The following is a 16,556-nucleotide window of genomic DNA, read 5'->3' as shown; positions in this document are numbered from 1 at the left end:
CCTCACGAGTCCATGTTAGTGTGCCGATTAACCACACACGCTCCACTAACGACTTTGAGAATGCAAATATCACAATTGCTATCTACTTAAAATCTACTTAGTGAAAGCATTTCCTCACCATCATTTTCATGAATCAGAGAGAAACCTTATGACACTTAGATTTCTATAGTGTATATGTTCCTATCAATGTAAATTTGTCATAAGCATAATCACAAGACAAGGTTAGTGACAAATCCAAACTCATATGGACTGAACTTGTGTAATCTTAACTTCTTGCCATCTGGCAGCACAAGGGCCTGCCATTGCTTCCAAGTTCTTATGCAACCAATTGAGAATCCTCAGAACTCATATGCAAAGCCAACTTTAACTGGAATGGGCACATAAATAGGAATATGTCAACACGATAGGTTATAAACCTCAAGTCGTTAGCTATTGAGAAATTACAGGTTTTATTCTTGATTAGATCTTGAAATTCTTTTAGGATCTTTTAGACTCCCACTGTCCTCTTGACATATAAGACTCTCTTGCCAAAAACCCATTCTTTGACAAACAAATATTCAAGAGATAGTGCGGATTCTTATCAAGACAAACACTGCACACAATTGGTCTAAGTTGGTCTCTGTTTTATCCAAAACATCACAACTTACCAATTTCAAATGTATAAGAGTAATACACATTTTACTCTTACATTTGACAAGTGTTAATAAACCTTCTTTAAGATGTGTCACTCAAATTACAATCTTGGAGTATGACTCTAAGACTTGTTTTTGGAACGAAGTATGACTCATCTTCTTGATTTAACCATTTCAACAATTCACGATTCCTCTTCTTAGCCATAGGAATGCACTAAGATGTCCTTAGAGTACCAATTGTGATATGGTTTCTTAATCATTAAGATGATCACAAAACATGATACTAAAGTACTCTCCCATCTTTTCAGATTTGAGAAACTTTTATCTTTCTGCCAAATTTGATTCTTCCCATTTGTTCTGCCATACATCAAAACTTTTCCAATGTTTCAAAATTATACTTAAACTGTTAAGTATAACCATATTTATTAAACTTTAGTAAATCATGACGAATAGTCTTATTGATCTTTTGTAGTGGACTTGACCAGTGCACACAAATGTGTACTTGATCCCTTAGTCCTTCACTTGACTCACATATACATTTGAACAAGGAATTAGTCTTAATTTCCCAAAGATGAAAATTCTCATTCATCATACTATACAACTTGCATGATTCCAAGTTTCGGTCCAATTGAAAACTTGGGTGATGAGAATCTTTCCTTATTTGGTAAATTTAGACATTACCAAAAATGAAAGAATCAAATTCATATTTTCATTATTGCTAGAAACATACAAACATCAATTTTCATAAATGTCATTGAAAGGAGATATAAAATAAAATAAAACAAAATTTTATTTATTTATAAAATGCGAAAAAAACTTTTTTCCTTACAATGCAAGTTTAAATGAAAACTATGTTCTTACATATTTTCTAGCAATCTATCATAACTCCTAAGTAGTAACTCAAGAAGCCGATCTTCAAACCATGCGATTGAAATCCATTTTCGCGATCAGATTCAGCATACTCTTTCTTTAAGTTTCCTTCCCTTTGCTTGATCCTTCCAAACATCAAAATGTAAACAAGTCACATTTTGTATTAAGAATCATCAATAAGGAGCTTAACAGAGCTAGATAGTGGACTTACCTGAAGCAGAGTCAAACTTTTTGACTTGACCTTCTCTCAGATGTTTCAGGTAGTTAGGGCAGCTTCGCAACCAATGCTCCTTCCTTTGGCAATAGAAACATATGGACCCTTTGGGAATGGTACACTAGAATATCTCAGACTTAGCCTTTCTCTTTACCATTTGGTCAACCGAGTTGACTATGGCCGATCCCTTTCCATTGGGAAGAGAAAGCTTTTCTGGATATCCAATGTTACCATTGTCAATGTCCATGGTTTTTGGGAAGTTGATCTTCTAATCAATTTTTCTTTACCAGTGCTCCAAATCACTGTTGATTCAGCAGCACTAAGCAAATAGATAAGATCATTAAAGGTCATGTAATAGTCTGTTACATAGTAGTCCTTCAAGAACTCACTATGTGACTAAGGAAGTGATTAGCCAACATCCGACTTCCTCAAGACTTTGACACCCAACTCTCCCAGCTTGTCAATATGTGACTTCTTCTCCAAGATGTGAGCACACATAGACCTTGCTTGCCAATAAGGCTTGAGTGACCTTGAACTTGAGGGTTAGGGAGAATAATTGGAGGGGGTGGAGGAAGAGAAGTATGATTTCCATGAGATTTGGGAAGATCATAGTTTTCTAAACTAGACATTTATAATGGGATAAATTCAAGTTAGTTGATTTAAAGTCCTTAATATAACACCCAATATGAAATATTAAGGCTAGGACCCAACACAATATTTTATAACTTGGAAGAGGGATTCCGTAATCCAAGCTATAGAATATTTGAAGGTAGGCGAATGACGATTCACCAATTTCCACCATGAAAAACAAAATAAATTATTAGGTTTTAATTGGATTTGAAACTCCTAGATCTTTTGAGATTCATTGAACTTTTCAATGGCATGTTTCAATCTCGATTATGCCCTCTCAAGTTTTGTGACTGGGATGTCGAGGCTCACAAAACAAGGTGTGAATAACAATGCAAATATACTTGGTACCCTTAATATTTATCACTTAATTGATGTGTCGGTTAACCACACGCGCTCCACCGATCCTATGATAAACATTAAGTTACCCTTTACCTATCTTGTTAAATCCAGGTTAGTGTGTCGGTTAACCACACACGCTCCACTAACGATTTATGCAAAGTGCAAAGTGTAATTTCATGGGTTAGCACCAAATTCACATTTTCCTAAAGTAACTAAGATTGGTAATTTATAAAAGATTTAGTTACTTTATATTTATCATTATACGTATAATGAAGGGAGAATTATAGTCCTTGTCCTATCCGTTCGGCTAACGACCCTCCACCAGTCAAGGAAGCGGTGGGTGAGAGTGTACACTCATTAAACTGTAATTTTATATGCAGTAACCTTATACCCCCCTTATATACCGACTTCGTGAATGAGGCCTACTAACGGTAAGACTGACTTGATCTTATACATATATATATATATATATATATATATATATATATATATTATTAACTTATAATACTATAAAGTATAAGGGTTGAATTTTAACTTTTAAAATTCTAAGGGTTTATATTGGAATTAAAGTATTCATGAGGGAAACTTTACAAATTCCAAAACTTGAGGGCCATGCAGTTTTGAACTATTCAAAAACTTTTCAATTCCATAACTTATGTGTTTAAAATAGTTTTAATGAAAAGCCCTTCAAGTTCCATAGCTTGAGGACAAGTTATGGAAGACTTTAAAACATTTAAAAATGAGACTCTCCATTTTCATAACTTATGGAAATCTTATGAGTTTTAAGAATCATAAATGTGACTTTTCATATAACTTGAGGATATGTTACAAAAACACATTTTATGAATAACTTTTAGATCAATTTGGATTGAAAACACATTATCACATAATTTTTCTATTAATCTAAGCAAACTCATAAGAACAAGATAATTCATATCAAACAATTTTCATGTAATTAGCCTAATCATTAAACTAATACAAAACATGAATCTATTGAAAATTATCTTTTGAATTGGATTAGAATGAACATTACCACATCAAAATAAGTTTTATAAGTCCAAAATAGTTTAAGGTAATGATTCTAGACCAATTCCAGCCTTAAAACACGAAAATCTGCCAACTGGAAGACAAACTCGTCGAGTTCCTTACAAGAAATCATCGAGTTCATGACTTAACACATGAACTCGTCGAGTTTATAGCCAAAAATCATCGAGTTTTCAGTCTGGGCAAATTCTCGGCTTTGAAAAATAAGTTGCATCAAGTATAATTGAAAACAAGCCTAGGCTCTGATACCACTGAAGGGTTTTTCGAGCATTCTAACACTCCTATGGTGTACATGCAACCCTATAAACCTTGGATCTATGTTTTCTCTATTATACATGCAAATAATCTATATTCCAAGGTTTCATCCTAACTAGCATAATAAGAAGTCACTATACTACAAGAAACTAGTAGAATGACATACCTTTAAGATGGAGTAGCTTGATTCCATGGAGCTTAAGAGCCTAGTACCTCAAGTGTGACACCTCAAATGGTTCACACAACACCACCAACAACTTGGAATAACTTGAGTGAGAAGTTCTTATGCTCAAATACACACCTTAGTGCCAATTTCTTGAGCCATGGGGTCCTTATATATTGTAGCTATTAGGGTTACACCATGTAACTCATGTCTTTCCATATTATTCATGCTCCATGGAGTATCCATGGGTTACTCCATGGATTTAGCCCAACATGAAGAACTATGGATCATAAGCCCTGGTAGTTATAACGTTCTAAAATCAAATATCGGTCAAGGGCCGATATTTGGGATATAGGTTATCACGGTGGGATATCAGTATTTTTATATCATGCATAATTAATATATATAAACATAAAACATATATAAAAGTAATATAAAAAGTTAAAATTCAAAACTATCAATGTTTGAAACATAATCTTACGTAAGCCACGGAATCGTCCTCCAAGTCCACATCTACCAAGGCATCCAATTATTTTATCTAGATCATCCACATCAACTCTAATATCATCATCATCGTTTAAGAATTATGTACTTAACACATCAACATGATCAAACCTGTAGAAACTAGCAAGTTAACACTTAAGTATGTAACAATTAACATAACAATAAGATCGGTTAATACTTAAAACATGAATCTATGACCTAAAACTAACAATTAAGCACTTAACATAACAACAGGTTCAGTTAAGTTAAGTCCATAAGACTTAAGGCCATGACTTAACACTAAAAAAAGCAAGTAAAATTACTTAACCGATATCCCACCTGGAAATCGCCTAGAAATATCGGTAAATATTGGTAAATATCACCGATTTTTGCGGTCCAATATTTTGGACTGATATTTGACACCGCTATTTTGAAAAGTATTGATAACCGATATCCCACCTGGAAATCGCCGACATTAACTGCTTAAAGCCCACATGTATAAGAATGAATGATTTACACAATCAATCCTCATATATTTAATTAGTCTCCTTTTGATTACAAAATTAATTCCAAATTAATTCTTGATCAATACTAATTAAATAATATGATTTCATCTTAATATATTAGAACTTATAATATATTAACAAATCATGAATATCCTTTTCTCACAAAAGTCTATCCAAATTGTTCTGATGCCATGCAACCCAAATGGACCATGCCAATCGGGTCAAGTACATACCAATTATCGTTATGGACTTAGACACTAAGTCAACACAATCCAACAAAACCCAAAAGGAACTTTGTTCAAAAACATTCTTTTTCAAAGAAGCCCACTGAGAAACCAAAATCTCATCACTATCAACCCACGAAGGCCTCGCTCAAAGATATCAAAGGAAAGGGAAAATTAGTCTCGCATTCTGACGCTCAAACCAAGAAATCGACCAATAACTTAAAGAAAGTTGAGAAAGAATTTTTCAAGAATCAAATCAAAAACAAACAAAAACAATCTAATTCAAAAGTAATGCAAATGAAAAATAATAAAGTAAAAGTGTTCACCATAACTAAGAAAGATGAAACCACTTTGGTTAAACGAACTTATATGGTTGATCTAGCAATTACTTTTCCTCTTTCTATAAAAGGCTCACAAGGACCCAAGCAACTTTGGGTTCCTAAATCTGCTTAACTTCCATAGGTTATGCGTGAGGAGCAGTTTGACACTAAATAGTATATCGACAGTGGTTGCTCGCATCACATGACATAGAGGAAGGAAGAGTTGCGAGAGTTTCGAGCTCTCAATGATGGTGGAAATGTGAAGTATGGAAACAACTCGTTTGGAAAGATCAAAGGCTGTGGGATGATAATGAACGGATATTTTTCGATTCGTAAGGTGGCACATGTGGAAGCCCTACAGCACAACCTAACTAGTGTTTCACAATTGGTTGTTGGGACAGGCTTGAAAGTATCATTTGACGATGAAGGATCTAAGATTATAGAAAAGAAGACGAAAGTAGTTCTCTTAAAGTCACAACAAAAAGGAGAAATGTATCCTTTGAATTTAAACCCAATACGAGGGAAGCCTGCCATATGCTTGCTTACGAAAGCTCACTCTAATGATAGCTGGCTATGACATATACGACTTTCTCACCTTAACTTCAAAGACATCAATAATCTTGTTCTTGGTGATCATGTTAGAGGGCTTCCTCTCTTGAAATATGATAAGGATCATTTGTGTGTAGCCTGTGAGATGGGGAAGCAAAGCAGAAAAAGTCATCCAACACTAGTAAACACGAAAATCATTAAACCTCTAGAACTTCTACACATAGAACTTTGTGGACCTTTTGCAATCGAAAGTGTCGGTGGTAGTAAGTATATTCTTGTAATTGTTGATGATTTTTCACGTTTCACTTGGGTGTATTTTCTTAAACAGAAATCTAAAGCTACTCCTAAACTCAAGAATTTATAAAGCAAATTGAGCTTCAACTACGAAAGCTGGTTCGCAATGTTCACAACGACAATGGGCTAGAATTCAAAAACCAAGCGTTTGAAGAATTTCTTGCTGAAAAGGGAGTCTCACACAACTTTTCTGCTCCTTACACTCCACAACAGAACGGTGTAGTTGAAAGGAGAAACCGCTCTATGTGTGAAGCTGTACGAACTATGCTCACTTTCGCATGTCTGCCTTTATACTTCTGGGTGGATGCTATTGCAACTGCTTGTTTCACCCAAAATAGATCTATCCTGAATAAGTGATTCTTTATTACTCCTTACGAAATCATAAATAATCATAAACCTGATGTTAAGTTTTTCCATGTATTTGGTTCCAGGTGTTTCATTTTCAATTCCAAGGAACAACGAAACAAATTTGATGCGAAAGCTGACGAGGGTATATTCTTGGGATATTCACTGACCTCAAAGGCATATAGGGTTCTTAACAAACGTTCAAAGAAGATGGAAGAAACCAACCATGTTACGTTCGATGACAACTACTTGAAGATGATTCAGTCGAATGAGAATCAAATGGAGGAAATCTTTCCTAAGACAAGTCCAGTCACTATTCCAATCTCCAATCTGTATAACGAATTCATGCTACTCTTTGATGAGCCTGAGAAGGCTTTCACATCTGAAGCGAAAGCAGCTGACAATAAAATAGATGAATTGAAGAAGATAATTGATGACCCTACGAAAGATATGCATAATCAGCCATCAACGGCAAATGTGTCTCAAGACATGAGTGCCACATTCTAGGGGGATAATTCCGACTCCAATACAAGTTCTCAGGGAGAGCAATCTACACCACAGGATATGAACATTCCATCGCAGGGGGGAGGGGGATTCATCAATTCCTGAAGAAGATGAGCGCTCGTCATTCGAGGGGGGGGAATAAGGATGTGAATGACAATTCGGACAATCAATCAGAATTTGAAGAAGTAAACATTGAATTGGATCCCTCTTATGATCCAAACTATCCTCCACTAACCAAATGGACCGGAGATCACCCGAAAACCCAAGTCATTGGCGAATCTTCTATAGGTGTTCTTACGAGATCTCAGATAAAAGCGAAACAAATGCATTATTCTCTAAAGTGGAATTTTGCATGTTTAACTCATTCGTTTCCAAGGTTTTAATGTAGATCTGGATCATTCTGATTGGGTGCAAGCGATGTAAGATGAACTCAACGATTTTGAACGAAACAAAGTTTGGAGGCTAATTCCAACTCCAACATATGCATAAATTGTAGGTTTAAAGTGGGTGTTTCGCAACAAAATGGATAAAGAAAGGAATGTTATAAGAAACAAGGTGAGAAGGGGTATTTTCAGGAAGAAGGGATTAACTACGAAGAAACTTTCGCACTTGTTGCAAGGTCGGAGTCCGTTCACATTTTCTTGGCATACGCAGCGCACAAGAACTTTGAGGTGTTTCAGATGGACGTTAAATGTGCTTTCTTGAATGAAGAATTAGAGGAGACTGTATACGTGGATCAACCGCTTGGGTTCGTTAATGAGAAGTATCCCAACCACTGCTATATTTTAGACAAGGCAGTCTATGGTCTAAAGCAAGTTTCGAGAGCCTAGTATGAAACTCTCACTCGATTCCTTAAAATGTCCAAATTTAAACAAGGTTCGGTTGACCCAACCTTCTTTCTCAAGAATGAGGGTGACCACTTGATGATCATCCAAATTAATTTTGATGACATCATCTTCGGTTCTACAAATCCCAGCTTAACAGCTAAATTCCGAATGTTGATGGAAACTAAATTTGAGATGAGTTCCATGGGTCCAATTAACTTTTTCCTTGGATTGAATATAATACAGGTACTAGAAGGCATTTTCATTAATCAGGAAGCATATACGAAGACTTTGCTCGCTAACTTTGGCATGGTGGGGGACTCTAACGCGAAGGTTCCAATGGCATTCGGAACGAAATTGACACCATCTCTGGAAAAGTCGGCTGCTGATATGACCCTTATCGTCAAATGATAGGATCATTGATGTATCTAACAGCTAGTAGACACACATATTATGTTTTCCGTTTGTTATTATGTTAGGTTCCAAGCAAATCCTCGCGAACCTCATATGGTGGTCGTCAAGAACATTTTCAAATACTTGAAACGAACCTCATCACTTGGCATATGGTACCCTGCAAAATCAGGATTCTTCGTACAAGCATTTTCGGATGCTGACCGTGGGGGATGTGGATTAGATAGAAAAATCACAACTGTAGAATGCTAATTTCTCGATGGAAAACTTGTCAGTTGGCAATAAAAGAAGTAAACGTGCGTATCCTTGTCAATAGCTGAAGCTGAATATATAGTTGTTGCCTCATGTACATCTCAAGTTGGCTGACATATTCATAAAAGCCTTGCCTGAAACAACCTTCAATAGAATTCTTCAAGGCCTAGGAATGATGGAAGCTGAATCTGTTCCAAAACCACTTTCGCATACATAATGATTGCACTGCGAATCGATGCGAACGTTACCAGTGGTTCGTAGTCACTGTTCATTTGCAGTCTACTTTTACACTGCGAATCGGTACGAACACTCACAGTAGTCCGCGGTCAACTGTTCATTTGTGGTTCGGTTTTTCCAATATCATTTTGTACTTTATGTATATTATTTCTTATCCTTGTTTTGTCTTTCAATCTTTTCTGTTTTCATTTATTTTTCAGAAAATCTCAAAATCCAAAAATATTTTGTTTATGTTTATTTTTTTATCTCTTTTATTTTCATAAATCTCAAAAACATCAAAAATATCTTAAGAAGATCATCGAGGCACAAATTTGTATCATATCTTAATTCATGAGATAAGGAAAGTATAAAACTCTTTATCTATGTATTAGCTAAGTGTCCATAGAAGCATGTTGCTGCATGTTGACCAAAGCCTCAAACGACTCTATGTGAAGCCTTAATGATTCGATCATACCTATCGTTTCTTCCCAATAAGGCTGTTAATGTCACATTAGTTACGAGCTACCTTACTCTTCTCATTATGAGTTAAGAGTTATCTACTTATTCACTTTTGTTTAACAGAGGTACATTCGCTTCTCTATAACCACCTTCACACTTCTCCATTGCCTTCGCACTCATAAATGTAACCCTTGAGACTCTCAGCTACACCAATGAGGTTTATGGTTACACAACTTCTGTGTTTATGATCTTAGATTCATTCACCACGAACTGAGTGAAACTCAAACTCCAACACACTTACATGAATTGACTGTGAACAATTAAATGTTCAAGGTTTTCACCATGGAATTAACGAAAGCCATTTTTGTGGTTTATACCAAAAAATCTCTTTTTCTTTTGCGAGATCTTAATGATGTGTTCTTATCCCAAGAAACTTCTTCCCATAAGATCCAATGTTTTTTTTAAGATTTCAATATCTAATCTTGTCACCAAAATAATTCCAAACCTACTCATTCAACTGACTACACTGGTCACACGAGTACTTCATCCAACATTCGTACTTATATCAAGTTTGTTGTTTGGTTGGAAAATTAGCCACCCATTTAGCCTAATTAAAAGATGTCTTTCAATGTTTCTTATTAAACATTTCATCGTATTTCAACGAGAAACCACACAGACACTTCTTCATCTCTCTTGACTTTGAATAAAGAGATCTTTTCCTGGGATCAACAATTTTGTGTCTTTATTTAGACATCACAAAATCCCACAAACATATATTGGTTTATTTCTTTATCTTTGGCACACTCTTGCACAAAGATCCTAGTGATTTTCCCAAGTCTGGTTCGTGGTTCTTATGGTTCTTTTGATATTCACAGATTTGTCAATAACACTTGAAAACGAAAGCTCTAGTCTCACCGTGAAAGGGATTGCAATGTAATAACTGCGAAAGGGAGAATTTCAAACGGTTACAATTCTGGATAAGATTTGAATTGGGCGCGTGCAACTGCTATTACGCCACCTGACACACGTCTCTGACGTCAACAGCTGTCAGTCACGCTTTTCAAGGTGCCTTTTCAGCAACCGATGTATTCTATCTCCTGATTTCTCTCACCAAATCAACGGTATATAAGGATTTTGACAACTCTTTATTCATTACCACTTACAAAATCCTCTCAAAATCTCTGGCGATCAAAGTACTCTTGTTCATCTTCTTCCTTCTCAAAGCTTCAACAATGGCGGGTTCATCTGAAAACATCTCTGCTTAAGATCAAACTGCACACTCTTACCCTCTAGCAGTCAAACAACATCAAAACTTGGTGATCGATCTTGACCCTGTCAAGTATGATAGCTTTATGCTTCTTATGATTGAATGCCTCAAGTATTCTCCATTGACAATCGCACTCACCAAGATGGAGAATGTTCCTATCTCGATCCTATCCAAGGCTTATTCTTCTGCAAATTATGTTAAGGAAGAACAAAGGATCACGTTTGAGATCCACAACCGTACAACTTCCAACACCAAATCCCGATTTTGTTCTCTCCTACAGCTTCCTCAAACTGACGACATGATCAACCCTGAATCTGTGACCAATGTCGCTCTCTCGAGATGTTCTATCAATTGGGTTACAAAGAAACCTAACTGCCATTTCAAAGTTCAAGAAACCTAATCAACCTCCTCAGTGGAATGGTCTCTTTACCTTGCTGTTTAAGGGTTTTTCTGAAAGAGTGACTAGATCTGGCTTTGCAAGCAAGATGTTCATGGCAATTCTCTATGGTCTCATCACAGGTTCGAATGTCGATTATGGCTCTGTTCTTTGGACCCAAGTGATTCAGAGCACACTTTCTATTACACGTCAGAGTGAACTCTCATGTGCACGTTTCTGGACCATCATTGTCCAACGGTCCATTGACAAGCTCAAAATCCCACTGATGAAGGACGCATTGATGGCATCTGTCTCTACCTTTCACACCATTGGAATTATTGTTTCTGATTCTTCCAAGTTTTCTTTCATTGGCTCAATCCCAGAAGTAATGTTTCGAGACGTGCCAGCCTCTAGCAAAATATTGGAGGGATACAGGAAATTGACTCCATATGGGTTTCATTATTTAACTCCAGAAGTACAAGAAATCATAGCTGAGGCAGACAAACCCAAGAAAGGGGGAAGGGTTCGAAGAAGGGAGAAAATGGAAGGACCATCAGCTCCTGCGAAACCACCCACAAAGCGAACAGCACCAACAGGAACTTCTGTTACTGCTCCCAAAAGGCAAAAGCAACCTTCTCGCAAGCGAAAGTCCCCTACTCCAAGTGAAGACGAAAGTTCGGAGTCTGAGACTCAGTCATACATTCGCATAGAGTAGGAAGAACCACTTGTTCACAACGAGGAGGGATAGTTTTTTCGCAATGAAACGTTTACTTCTAATCCTAAGGTAACTCAATCTCACACTGCCTTTATTCCTTCTCCTCCTTCGCCTCAAACCACTACAACATCCATCACCATTGCTCCATGCCCTCCACCAGTATCTTCCACACCTCAAACTACTATTCCTCTTTCTACTCCTCAATTTACAGATTCCACGACCCCACCAATCACTTCACCCACACCTGCTGTTTCAGTCAACGCATCAGATGCGGGGGCTGGAGTATCAGGTTTCACCTCTACTCATATTTCTCCACCGATTTCCCCATTTCGCACTGATGATCCCGATATGATCTATAAGGATAGTGACGATGACCTGCAAGGATTCACTTTCATTCGTTTCACCATAAGAACTGGCAGTGATGATGAAGCTCCAGTGACGAAGGGGCAATTTAAAGCTATCCATGAAAATCTTGATTCTCTACTTCAATTTGCCAAGCCTTCCTAATATGATGACTACTCTCACGCTACTATCAAGTCTCTTCTTGAAACCCTCGCCAAAGAACATTCATCGAATGTTGAAAGGATGAACACATCAGTTGAGGCATCCAAGACTGTTTGCAATCAAACAACTGAAAAAGTCGATAAACTAATATCTGATGGTCAGCTCTTTATGGGCAAATTTCAACAGTCCTTTGAGTCCAACACTGCTGCAGCTAACGAAGTAATTAATAGCTTGAGCGTTTCTCTAAAATCTGAAAGGGCCAAATTTCAGAACATTCACAATGTTCTCAAAGGTGACCATGACAAGTTTCAATCTTTTATTACTTCTCAATTTTCAAAGCTTCAAGAAGATTTGGCGATGGAAAGCAAAGTCATGGATGCCCTCGCCATCAAGACTGAGAAAGTGAAAACTCTTTCTGTTAAGCTAGATCAATCTGAGAAACAAGTCCAAGATCTGCTATCAGAGAAGGCAGTCATAAAAATTTGTATCTCTGATGTCACAGCCTTGCTCTCAGATCTCATTGAAGACAGCGATTTGATGATTCCAATCAATGTGCAAAAGTATATGGGTGAAAAGCTAAGGCCAGCATTTGCTATTCTTCACCGTTTGGAGGGTGTTCCAGAATCCTATGGCATTCCGAAACAAGGGGGAGATCAAGTAAATCCAATTACTGAGAAGCCAAAACCTACTGTTAAGCTTGTGCCTGTTGTTAAAAGCAAAACTGGGCCAAAGGGTAAAGACAAACTTTTCTCTGATGATCCCATCATTGATAATGAAGAAGAAGAAGAGCTTGACGAAGCAGAACTTAAAAGGAGAAAGGATCGTGAAGACAAGATGGATGAACATCAAAGAATCATACGAGAAGCTGAAGCCAAAGAGAAGGCAGAAAAAAAGAAGCTCAACTCACACTTGAAAGCAGAAACCTCTTGTTTCCAAAGTGGAATTTGAAGCGTCTTCAAAATGCAGCAGTTGATATGCCTAGTCAATATTTGTTAGAACCTATTGTGTCCTTTGATCTTCAAAACACTCAGGACTCTTAACTAGATCTTCCAATGACTCCGAAGGCTTTCAAGTTTCGCTCCTTTATCAAGGTTGCGAATGTTACCTCTTCTGATAATGGAGATGATCAACTTATCTTCGCCTTCTATATCAAATACATGAAGCCTCAATATGAAACATGGAGTACGAGCAAGATAACAACGGTAAAGGTCATTGGACCTATGGAAACGGACAGTTTTCCAAATGCAAAATTCAAAGTTGTCTGAGGTTCCGAAAGTCAAGTTCATGAGTTCACTCTCGCAGACTTGCCATGTATCGATCCTTACTGGATCATGCTCTACAATCTTTTGATGCGAGAAGAACAAAATTACGAACTTGTTGTCAGTCATCTTAAGTTGATGATAATTTCGTATATTCAAGAGGTGGGAACCATGGATGTTGAAATTGTTTTTGTTCATAGAAAGAAGCCTTCTACAGTTCCCAAAGAGTGTCCTAAAGATCTTGAGAAGCTGAAACTTTGAAAGATCTACAAGGAAGGATGGTATATGGTTTTCCAAGCACGAGAACGAAATGACTCTGATTATCACAAGGCATGCTTCTTCCTTGATGATAAACACATGGACTCTACCTCTTGTCTCGATCATGTTCTGAGTATGACAGATAAATTCAGAGGCAACAATGCTGGTGATAAGAAATGTTTTTCGGATATGATCTGTTGGTATATCCAGGTTCGCAAGGCATTGCTAAACATAATTCTGAAAGTATTTGAAGTTCAGAAGCGAATCAAGAATTGAAGTTTCCTCGCCTCAAATGACGCAAAGGGGGAGATTGTTGGGATTATAGTGTTGTGTCTTTGGGCCTTCTTGATTTAGTTTATTTTGTAAATTAGTTGGGTATGTCCACTCGTATTTATTTCTAGGGTTTAAGTATTTAAGATGCATGCATGCATCATATTTGAGTGAACACTGATATTATTCCGTAAACCCTAATCACGCCTCTACAGTAGCAATTCTTTATTGAGTTCTTAATCATTCAACAATATTTGAATCATTCTTGTGTTCTTGCTTTTACTTGTTTTGAATCTAAATGATCTTAAAGGTTTTTAATCCTAACGAGGTTCCAGTCACAAGGTCCATTTATTTTGGGGGTGTAAATCGTTAACACCCTTTTGTCGATTTGTCTAAATATTTGTAAAAGAAGGAAATGACACATGAACTACCATGCCAATCCAAAAGTCCATCTCAGCAAGTAACCAGGTTACCTGCTGAAAAGGTAAAAAATTGTTAAAATTATTACAAAAATCATTTTATGTCCTTTTTGTTGATGAAATTTAATTCAAAATCATACATACTTATAAAGTTGACATTTTTTTTGAATCTCATGCATTTGAAACCCCTATTTTTTAACTTCCTGAAACCACATTCATTTGAAACCCCCTTTTTTAACTAATGCAACTCAAAAGTTTTCTTAATTATGATTTAACACTCAAAATTTTTATAACTTTATATTATGTTTAATTAGCATTTAGTGAAAAGTTTACTATAAAAAGGTCAATCTTTTGTGTCTTTTGTGTTATATAAAATCTTACATGTAAGAAGGATGTCATAACATCAATGTTTTGCTTGGAATATCTTTCAACCAAAAGAAATAAAACTTTTATATTCTTTCTTTATATTCAATTTCTCATTTAATCGTTATATGTGATTTGTATGTATTACTCAATCTTGAATGTGACTCTCCAAACATCAATGTTTTGCTTGGAATATCTTTCTGATTCTTCTTTTTCCAGAAAAATATTTTGATTGCAGGTTAGTGAAGAATTGTCATCAAGTTTCTATGGTTGAATGGTGTTACATGAACACAGAAGATTCAGAAAACGGATATAGGGTTTTTTTTGTTTGAGCAAAGTTGATGAATATTAGTTTTTTCTTTTGATTTAAATGTATGTTTATGTAACATCTTTATTTATATATTCAACCACTCAATGCTCTTATTTATTTGATTGTAGTTTTTCTATTCTGGTTATGTTTATTTTTTATTATTTTTTTGTTGGGTTATCCTATACAATATATTTAAAAGACAATATTTAAAAGATAACATAATTTTTAACATTTGATATGTAATTATGATAGACTTATCATGATATGTTCTTCATATGAAACTAATTTATCTATATTACTACGACAAGAATTACATATGACATTTACGAATATATATATATATATATATATATATATATATTATGTGATTTGTTTAACATGTATATGCATCTATGTATGTTATAAATTTCTAATTAAATATCTTTATGTTTAATAATTAAAGGGATTAAAATGATGCATCAAAACCAATTATTTAGACGAATATAATAATAATAATAATAATAATAATAATAATAATAATAATAATAATAAATACACATTTCCAAGTACCACATTCATTTGAAACTCACACTACAACTCAAGAGTTAATTTATGTATATTTATTAGTTACAACTCAAGAGTTTTTCACTTATGATTATTAATTAGTAATCACTAATGACTTTTTATTTTCCTTTCTTTTATAAGGTTGTAAAGTTTTTGCTCATTAAAAACATTAATGTATTTGAAGAGGTTTGTGATTTAAATATGAAGAGTTAATATAAATGCTATAATAGATGTTTTAGTGTTTTTATGTTATTAAAAGTTATAATGTTTATTTTTCATATTTTTTATTATTCGTTGTATATATATCTTTTTTAATACAAATGTTATAATATATGTTTTTCTATTTTTATGTTTTTAAAAGTTGCAGTTCATATATTTGTTCATACGTTTTGTTACCCGTTATATTATCATTCATTTGATATATAATTTACACAATTTTAAACGGTTTATAAAATTATAAAATAGTTGTATATATCACAATGACTTAAAAATTAAACTATAATGTTTAATAAAACTAATATGGTAACTATATGTTTGGTTTACTACTAACATTTTTTTTTTCAAAGTAGAAATATTAAATAATAATTTGGTAAAAGTTATTATTTAAACTATATAATTATACTCTCGCGCAACGCGCGGGGATTCGTCTAGTTAGATTATAAACTGATCCAAAACATTGAAACTTGTCTACATATTTCTCATATATATTTATTAGATCTAAACTAATTAATAAAAAAT

This window comes from Lactuca serriola, chromosome 6, assembly GCF_051521515.1.
Source record: "Lactuca serriola cultivar US96UC23 chromosome 6, Lser_US96UC23_V15, whole genome shotgun sequence".
NCBI lineage: Eukaryota > Viridiplantae > Streptophyta > Magnoliopsida > Asterales > Asteraceae > Lactuca > Lactuca serriola.
This window is presented reverse-complemented; position numbering follows the sequence as displayed.